The following is an 8,702-nucleotide window of genomic DNA, read 5'->3' as shown; positions in this document are numbered from 1 at the left end:
GTGTGGAAGCCCTCCGAAGCCCTCCGGCGGCAGTACCAAGAGGTCTGAGAGAGTCACACCTTCCTGATGATGAGCTCCACCTCCAGGAAGCCGCACCCCCCAGATAACAGAGCTGTGGTCTGTGAGCCATGCTTCAGGCCGGAAGGCTGAACTCTGCAACAAGGGGGGTGCTTGCTCAATGATGTCACACGCCACCGGGGCCATCCCACAGCCACTGAAGGCAGGGCTGAGGGAAATGGGAGCTCCTGGGACCTGATAAGACCAGCAGCGTAGGTCAGGGCAGACAGCGGAGGGCGATATATTATGTGTGAACACAGCGGGACAAAGGCATCCTTAGAAGGCACTCATCCCAATACCCACAGTTACCTCTGGCTCCGGAGTTCACAAATAATTTTAATTTCTTTCTAAAAGCTCTTGTATTTTTCCCTAATATTCTACAATAAAATTTTCTGGGTTCCAACAAGATAAAAAGATATTATTTAAAAACATAAGCCTTGAAGAGCCATCTTGTAGTCCAAAGCAGAATGAGACCCCCCCCCCAAATCTATCTCCAACCCCAGGACCCATTTTCCCCAGAATCCCTACAGTCCGTGGATTCCTCCCAAATGGGTGTTCTCTAACACAGCCCAGCATGCATCCTTAAATGACACCATCCTTGCCCCAGCATCACAGAGTGCAACCCACACAGACACGACAGCTACAACGTCACCAGGTGTCACAGTCTCACGAGCCACCACTGGATAAGCTACAACATCACCAGGTGACAGTCTTATGGGACCACCACTGGATGCAGCACCCGAGTGCATGACTGTCCTCCTTCACCGCTCCATTCACTTCCTCCTAACTCCTCGCTCACTGCCCGGCACTGGTCCCCTCAGGCCAGCTCTCCTTTCGTCTATTCTGCCCTGCCCCTTCTCACTCCCCCTGTTGTCCAGTGATGAGCTGGATCCCAGCCTGCTGGAGAAGCCACAGGCCGAGGTCTGCAGGGAGCGAGGGGCTTGGTGCGCAGCAGGTGCGTGGTGTGCGGCAGGTGCATGGTGTGCAGTAGGTGTATGGTGTGTGGCAGGCGCATGACGTGTGGCAGGTGCACGGCGAGCATCCAGTGTACATCAAGGAGCTGGTGGACCCCTCGCTTCAGCCGTCATTTGTGAGTCAAACACATTCAGCAGCTGCAAGGAGCCACACAATTAGATGTGACCCCAGGCCACCTCTAACCAAGAGGGTCAGAAGTTAAAATGAACTGATTTTCCATAAGACTTAGATTGAGTCATATTTAAAGGGGAGGGGGGTACACGGTGGTGCTGCAGATAGATCCTCGGTGTTGGCAAGACTGAGATTTGTAGGTGGCTCCGGGTACTGGGAACAAGAGGGAAGTCTCGCGAAAGGGCCATGCAGCGGAGAAGGCTGAGTGAGCAGAGCTGGAGCTGGGGACTGAGGCTAACCACCGCTTCCTCACTGCAGCGAGTTAGGTCACTGCCTGTGATGTTGGCATCCCATATACACTCCGGATCCGGACCCGGCTGCTCCACTTCTGATTCAGCTCCCTGCCAATGCACCTGGGAAGAGCAGCAGAGGATGGCTCAGGTCTCCCAGGTGCACCCACATGGGAGACTCTGAAGAGGCTCCAGGCTCCTGGCTTTGTCCTGGCACAGCGCGGCCATTACAGCCATTTGGGGAGTGAACCAGGGGATGGAAGACCTCTCTCACACATGCTCTCCCTCTCGGTAACTCTGCCTTTCAAATGAATCTCCTGAGTAAGCCACCAGCTTTCTTATGCACACAGTAGGAGTCGTGCCTTCCTGGTCTGCCCTGTGGTGCGCTCAGGCAGCATTTACTGAAGACCTACTGGGTACCCCACTTCTCTGGGGACAGGGTAGACACATCCTGTTCTCCCCTAGAGCTGATGCCGCAGAGGAGCAAGGGGACTTGGGCACACAGCTGTAAGTGGATGCAGGGAGTGACAGGTGTGGTGAGGCAAACAGGCAGGGCGGAGCTGGGGAGAGGTCGAGGATGGCGTGGGTACGGTCAGGGCATCAGGACATTCCCTCCACAATGGTAATGCTGAGCAGAGACCCCAGGGGAGTGGCACGGGAGTCCCACAGAGAGGCCCCCAGCCAGGGGACTCCAAGAAGGAGGCAGCCTGTGCCTTCGGCAAGCAGAGAGGAGGGCAGAAGGCTGGACAGAGCCAGCAAAGGGGACACAGGGGGCTCCATAGCCAGAAATGGTGGTGGCTGAGCCCCACGAGGCAGCCTGCAGGAGGTGGTGGTGGGAAATGGACCAGGACCAGATACAGCTTGAAGACAGAACAGAAAAGACTCTCTGATGGACTGGCTCTGGCGCAAAAGAGAGAAGACTCAAGGTCCTTGGGGGACAGATGCACTTGAACCAGGACCGAGAGAGTGGTTTACAAGCTGTGATGAGCTGGACAGGGTGATGAGCAGCAAGCAAAGGGGCTTGCGTGTGGCCCATGTTCAATGGTTTCTCTGAATGAGTGACAGGTGTTTCCTCCAACCACACATGAGTTCCCTGGCCTGTGGGTGAAGTGTTGTGCACAACCACAAGGAAGCCAGAGTCCAGCAGGAGAGACGGAGGTCCAGAAGTTCAAGGCTAAGGTGAAGAGCAGAGTCAGGATTCCAGTCTTTGTCTCCAACACACAGGGCACATAACTGTCGCAATTGCATGGTTTTGCCCAAAGAAGGGTGGATAAAGTGATCGGTTGAAGGTGATGCAACAAAACCATAGGCAGCCCTCTAACTACTAAATGATGGATCTTTAAGGGGACCTTGAAAGCCTCCTGTCTGTGACTTCTTTCCTTCCACTTTTGATTTAGCATAGAAAAACGGCCCCACAGTTGGTTATGCAAACCCGTCTGTTAACCACTGCTGCCCAGATTTCCAGTCTCCATCTTTCCCGCAGATCATACTCCATCCACTTGCAGAACGTACTCCGGGAACTGGTTTTCCCCCTTGCTTTTCCGCACCACGTTCTAGGGCTGTTAACAAAAGCAGCTACACCTGGGTTGGTGCTGTTACCCACCCCCTCCTGCACATCCCTATCATAGTAAGGGGTTGAGATCCGCCTGTTCCTGTCCCAATCCAGCTTCCTGTGAATACACCCTGGAAAGCAGCAGATGATGGTTCAAGGGCCTGGGCTCCTGCCATCCACCTGGGAGGCCCTGCAGGAGTCCCAGCTCCTGGCTTTGGCCTTGTGTATCCCCAGCTGTTCTGGGCATTTGAAGAGTCAGCCAGGGACTGGAAGATCTCCCTCTATTTCTCTCTGTCTCTTTCTGCCTTTCAAGTAGAAAAATAAATAAATAAATAAATAAATAAACAAGCATCTTAAAAACTAAATCTGACCATGAATTTTCAAAAGAAAAACATTTAAACATTCGGTTGGCTGCCTTCTCATCAACTGCTGTTTCTCAGGAACAAGCCTTCAGTTATGATATTGTTTAAAAAGCATTTGGTAGCCTGCTTCTCAAAACCAGCTCTACAAAAGAGTTTATTAGTGTATTAATTACATGACTTTTGAACCCCCAGACAACTGGACCAATCATGTGAAATACGCCAGCCTGGTTTGCCAAACGCAGAAGCCTGGATGCCGCCTTCTCTTCTGTGCCAATAACAAAAATAAGTTTTTGTTTGCAGGCATCTAAACCTGCATCTTCACTTCCAACTCGCCTTAATATTTATTGTAATGCCAAAGTTATGTCAACATTATTTACAGATTATGAAAAATAATTTAAGGCTTGAGCAAACTTGCTGTCGGACTGTAACAAGTTTCCTAATCACAGAAATATTTATTGTGATGCAGCCGGCACTCGCACTACTGTCTCCAATAATGAGCAAATACGATTAAGTTTTAACTGTTTTAAGTCTTGTCACAATATTTTTTCGGTAGGACTGGAATCTTCTGATGTACGGAGGAACACTATTGATTATATTGTGTAATTGCTCTAACCTCACCTTTTGTATCCAAAATTTTACCGTAAATTGTTACTTTCCGGAAGAGCAAATAAATCATTAAACTAAATATAGGCTGTCAGGCTAGGGCAGGGCTGAGCAGAGCCTTGAACATCAGGCGTCTTATCTGCGCTCTCTCTACCTACTACTTTATTTAGCAACACATTAAAATAAAGGCTTCATGATGGGTTCAGAAAGAAACAAAGGAAGTGAAGCTTAGAGGAAAAAAAATGCATCAAAATGGTGGGGAAATTGCATTAAAATTGGAATGAGCTCGGCTGAAATATTTTGGTTCCAGCTTGGGAAAGGTGTTCTCCTGAAAAACGTCCAAGAAAGCCCCCACCAGCGCTGTGGTGCACCTGTTTCCCGAGCGGCTGGGGTGAGGGAGCTGCTACAGCAACCTGCCTTGCCCAGGGCCGCGGTGGGCGGGGACGCTCAGCTCCAACACCAAGGTCACGGTGACTCCGGGGTGCGAGCGTCTCCTCGTCCTTCCAATCTTTAGGACAGTCTGCCCTGCTCAATTATAAAGATGTCCTAATGAGTCCAATCCTGGGCGGGATCTTCCCAAAGCTGCTGTTTGCGGAGCCCGATTTCAGTTAACATTCCACCCCCCTGCTGCAAATACCTCTGCTCAGGCTCTCTTTTTCCTTTTTAGTGTTCTGTTTCTGAGGCATTAGCCTGCCAAAATATGTCAGGGCACCGGGCACACGGGACAGGAATTCCTCTTCTCTGATACTTTCAAAAAACTGTGCGGCCGTTAATTGGCATCTCATTCGCAGTGATGGCTAACTTCACAAGGACAAGGTGTGCCCTCCAAAATCAGGCATCAGACTGTTTTATTAATGATAGCTTTTTTTTGTTTTTGAGTTTTATTTCACTGAAAGGCAGAGCGACAGACAGAGAGAGGGAGAGACAGACAAAGAGATCTCACATCCACTGGTTCACTCTCTAAATGATTGCAGAGGCTGGAATTGGATCAGGCTGAAGCCAGGAACCAGGAACGCCATCTGGTCTCCCAGGAGGGTGGCAGGGGCTGAAGCACTTAGACTATCTTCTGCTGTTTTCCCAGGTGCATTAGCAGGAAGTTGGATTGGAAGTGGAGCAGCCGGGACTTGAACCTGCACTCTGCTACGGGATGCTGGGGTTGCAAGCAGCAGGTTAGCCCACACCCCGGCTGCACCACAGCACCGGCCCCCTAATAACAATTTAAACCAAGGATGTGATGACATAGTTCTGGCCTAGATCTATTCAGCAGTTAGGGAACAAGTGTTAGGGACCTTTGAACACATCCGTGCACCCAGTATTGAGCCTGTGAGACAGGTGTTACTGTATCCATTTTGCAGAAGAAAATGCCTGCAATGTACAGTTCTTAACTAATTCGCCCCAGACTGCAGAGCCAGTAACTAGCACCTGGAGCTAGATGTCCTTCCATTGCACCACAGCCGCAGCCATGTGACAAAAGGAAAACCAAACAAGCACAAGAAAGACCCCGGAGAGATAGAATGGAAGAGCAGTAGCACTCTCCACTGGACAGCAACCGAGAGACGAGCTGCTGGTTTAAGTGGACGATGACGCTGCCTGTTGGGGTCAAGGCCACAGCTCTCCTCCAGCCAGCTTCTATCTATTTCTGCCCTGCAGTCCAAGGGCTTAGATTTGAGCCCAGCTCCATGACCTGGGACACACGTAGCTAGCTTCCCTGGGCTTCAGTTCATTCCTCAGGAATGTGCGGCTGTTACATGGGGTTCTCTGAGGACCCGGGGGACGCCCCCCCACATGGCCCTGCACACGGGTCCGACACAGGAGGAGCAGCACGTGTTCACTGGCAGACACTGCCTCCCCACGGCAATGCTGCGGACAGTCTGGGCTGCATCGAGAACTTCCCAGTGCACCACCCGGTCTGAACACGCTAGGGCCAGTAGCTCCTCCTCCGGTCTGCAGACACTGCCACATGTCCCGTGGGTGACCAAGCGAACAACAGCGTGCTGGGATGCCCCAAAGCTGCCCCATCCAGTAACGCAGCCACGGGCTACAAATGGCCAGTGCCATACATTGAAATAGCAGTCTTGGGACCGGCTCTGGGGCACAGTGGGTTAAACCCTGGCCTGAAGCGCCGGCATCCCATATGGACGCCGGTTTGAGACTCAGCTGCTCCACTTCCGATCCAGCTCTCTGCTGTGGCATGAGAAAGCAGTGGAAGACGGCCCAAGTTCTTGGGCCCCTGAACCAACGAGGGAGACCTGGAAGAAGCTCCTAGCTCCTGGCTTCCAGATCGGCGCAGCTCTGGCCATTGTGGCCATCTGTGGAGTGAACCAGAGGATGGAAGACCTCTCTCTGTGTAACTCTGCCTTTCAAATTTATTTCAGATTTATTTATTTGAAAGGCAGAGTTACAGAGTGGCAGAGGCAGAGAGCGAGAGTGAGAGCCAGAGAGAGAGAGAGAGAGAGAGGGTTCACTCCCCCAAATGGCCAAACGATTGGAGCTGATCCAAAGCCAGGAGCCAGGAGCTTCTTCCAGGTCTCCCATGTGGGTATAGGGGCCCAAGGACTTGGGCCATCTTCTACTGCTTTCCCAGGCCACAGCAGAGAGCTGGATCAGAAGTGGGGTAGCTGGGACTCAAACTGGCACCCATATGTGATGTCAGCACTGCAGGCTGAGGCTTAGCCTACCACCCCACAGTATTGGTCCCAAGAGCAGTTTCTTGATGCTTGGTGAGACTCTGATGGACTTTTAGTCTGATTTTATAGTTTTGTTTTGCATCTAAGTTCTCTAAACAAACGGTACACTTCCACAACATGAGGGGATGGACCAGTATACTCCACTGTCTGTGTTGCTGTGAAGCGGGATTCCTGTGCTCTTAAAGGGTTATTTTGTGTCACGTGCAGGAGAAGGGTTGTGAAATCTCTTTGCAAATAAATCCAGCATCCTATAATGGTTAGGGAAGTTGGCGCGCAGGGAGTCACCCAGCCCAGGCGGTCCAGGGGGCTAGGGCTGAGAAGGGCGGTCTTCCGCTGACACCTGTTCACGAGGCCATGGGTGGGTGGCCAAGGAGGAAGCCACAAGTTACTCATGAGCTACAGGTCCAGATTCCAGTCGGTTCCCCGTGCCCCGTCTGCGTGCACCTGACACCAACCATCCCAACACAAAGAGAAGTCTGAGTAGCTACCCAGTGAGGGACTCAGGTGAGGGCCGTGCCGTGTGAGGGTAGACAGCGAAGGGGCAGTAAACAGAAGTCACCTTCTCCCGCTCGGAGGCGGTGTCTGGGGCGACCGCAGGACCGGAGGCGCAGCCATCTGCTGAGCGCGGCCCTGCGGACCTGTTTTGTCGAGAGTCTACAGTTTTGAACACGCTTTGTCTGGCGCCCTTCACAAGCACTACATTAACTTGAGTTCATTTGAAATTCATCATTTCCAAAGAGATACAAGACACTGGAGGTTTGGTTTCCAGGATTTTAAATGTCAGCCATCCAAAATGTGCTGTGGAGACACAGCATCTGGAAGGCGATGTTTTTGAAATTTATCTACAAACAGGAACAGCTCCCTGAGCTCAGCTTTTTCAGAAAAAAAAAAATCCCTTAAAACACACAGACGACCAGAATCACGGTGGGCTGCCCGCTTCGCAAAATAGAACTGTTCTAGTTAAAACAAAACATTCACTGTAGGACTGTGCCATGTTCTGATGGTGTGAGGGCACCTCAAAAAGTTCATATAAAGGAGGAGTTAAAAGATAAGCTTATTCTGATGCAAAAATAATTTTACAGTCCCTGCATGGTTTTTTCCCTAATGCATCTATGCACAAACTTTTTGAAAACTCCTTCTATGAGTGCCCTGAAACGCAGGTGCTGAAGTCCAGTTCCCACGTGATAGAATTAAGAGCCTCCGGCAGATGGCTGCTGAGAGCTCTCACAACAGAGACCCAAGGACTTTTGCCAACCTCTGGCCAGATTTTACCGCGGAAGACTGGGGGAGAAGGCGGTGCCTTCCTGGAAGGGGAGAGCAGCCCTCACCAGGAGTAGAATCTGCTGGGGCTTCGACCCAGGAGCCCCGCCTTCAGACCGTGAGCAAGAAACTCACCGTACTTAGCAACGACCCAGTCTGAGCTATTTTTTTGGACAGCTGAAACAATCTAGGCCGGACTGGTCTCTCCAAACCCAAGTGCTCCCAGAACAGGAATATTCTCCTTCCTCGCTCCTGAAAAACTTCAGGGTCAGGCTCAGCCACACCACTCTCCTTCTGTTCCCCGGCTAAACCAGGCTCCCTCCGGACTCGGCACCTGGGTTCTGACTGTTCCTTCTAGAACGGTCCCCTCTGAGATACCCGCCTGGCATCTGCCCCGAGGAAGCTGGGGGTTTGGCTCCTTCCCAGTCAAGTCCACATCCCCTTGCTCTTCAGTATCGGAGGCTGCCCCGTGCTAGCTGCCTGCTTCGTGTAGCTCAGCACCCTGACTGCCTCCCCCACTCAGATGGGTCTTTCTCCCCACATACACACAATTCCATAGTTATGACCATTGCACCCCCAAAGTGCCCCTCAAATTCCCTAAGCTGGGGACCAGCTGGTGCTGGTCAGAACAAACAACGGTGCTACCATAGCTTGGGGCTCACTGCCCTGAGCAGCCCACGAGGTCCTGGGCACGTGGCCTCCCCCTGCTGAGCACCTGTCTCCCACCCACAGCAGGAGGATACCAGCGGCGGTGACCTCCCAGCCTCAGGAGAGTTTCCGCGCATGGTAAGGGCAGAGAACAGCC

The sequence above is a fragment of the Oryctolagus cuniculus genome, chromosome 20 (genome assembly GCF_051225735.1).
Source record: "Oryctolagus cuniculus isolate XC-2025 breed Fujian yellow rabbit chromosome 20, ASM5122573v1, whole genome shotgun sequence".
In the NCBI taxonomy this organism is placed as follows: domain Eukaryota; kingdom Metazoa; phylum Chordata; class Mammalia; order Lagomorpha; family Leporidae; genus Oryctolagus; species Oryctolagus cuniculus.
Note: the sequence above shows the minus strand (reverse complement) of the source record.